Below are 1,222 nucleotides of genomic sequence, written 5' to 3'. Positions count from 1 at the left end.
TAATATCCATAATTTTAGAAGTCAAATAGATTTTTTAAATTTTTTCTTTTTTTCAAAAGTATTGTTAAAGTCATCCTGTTAGTTTAGGAAAATCTACAAGGAATGTTTCTGCCTAAAATCATTACCTTAGACATACAGTGAAGGATCAGTTTCAAAAACTTATAATGGGAGGATTAATACAGAGCTAAAGACTAAAGTTTGTTAGTCCCAGCCTTTCCACTCAGGTGTTACCCAAGAGAATTGAAAGCATATGTCCATAATAATATATATAAATATTCATAAGTTGTATTTATAGTAGTTTCAAACTGGAAACAACCCAAATTTTTAGCAACAAGTGAATGGATAAACAAATTGTGGTACATTCATGCAATGGAATACTCCTCAACAATAAGAGGTATGAACTGTTCATATGTGCAACAACATTATGGTGAGTTAAAGAAACCAGACACACACACACACACACACAAAGGAGTACATTTTACATTGCTTTGTTTATATAAAAATTTTAAAAATTAAAACTAATCTATAGTGCCAGAAAATAGGTCTGTGGTGTTAAGGGTAAAATGCACTAGACAGTTAAAGATGTGACCTTACACTTACCTGGCAGGGGAGATACCATGATCACAAAGGTGGTTTTCCCATTGCACTCTGGATGTCTGACCCCTGGCAATTTCCCCAAATGTGGCAACTCAACTACACAAATTGTGGTGGTGGGGGACTAGTTCGTGCTCTCCCCTGAAAAAAATAAAAATAAAGATGTGATCTTATTCAGCCAATTGCAACAGGGATAATGATTGTTTGAATTAATTTTTATGAGAATTTAATTTTTTTAAACATTAAAACTACTGGAAGTTAAATTTCTTGAAAATTTAGAAATATTCAATTTACATAAGTGCTTATTTAACTCTAAGCTAATCAGTGTACAGTTCCTTTTATTTAAGAGATTTGATCATCTAGACCAGCCTGTGTGGCTCAGTAGTTGAGCATCAACCCATGCACCAAGAGGTTGCCAGTTTAATTATCAATCTGCCTAGATTGTGGGCCAAATCCCCAGTAGGGGGCATGCAGGAGGCGGCCAATCGATGTTCTCTCTCATCAATGTTTCTATCTCTCACTACCTTTCCCTTCCTCTCTCTCTAAAATCAATAAAGAAAACAAAATTTTTTAAAGAGATTTGATAATCAAATGTATTAACATCATCTGGAGGCAGGAAAACATTACA

The 1,222-nt window shown here is 34.0% G+C and overlaps 1 pseudogene; it reads left to right on the top strand.

The window, feature by feature from the left end:
• The first annotated feature begins 592 nt into the window (after positions 1 to 592).
• Positions 593 to 738, top strand: LOC118631921 (annotated as a pseudogene).
• Positions 739 to 1,222: the final 484 nt, after the last annotated feature.

This window comes from Molossus molossus, unplaced genomic scaffold (assembly GCF_014108415.1).
Source record: "Molossus molossus isolate mMolMol1 unplaced genomic scaffold, mMolMol1.p scaffold_m16_p_16, whole genome shotgun sequence".
Classification (NCBI taxonomy): Eukaryota; Metazoa; Chordata; class Mammalia; order Chiroptera; family Molossidae; genus Molossus; species Molossus molossus.
This window is presented reverse-complemented; position numbering and strand designations above follow the sequence as displayed.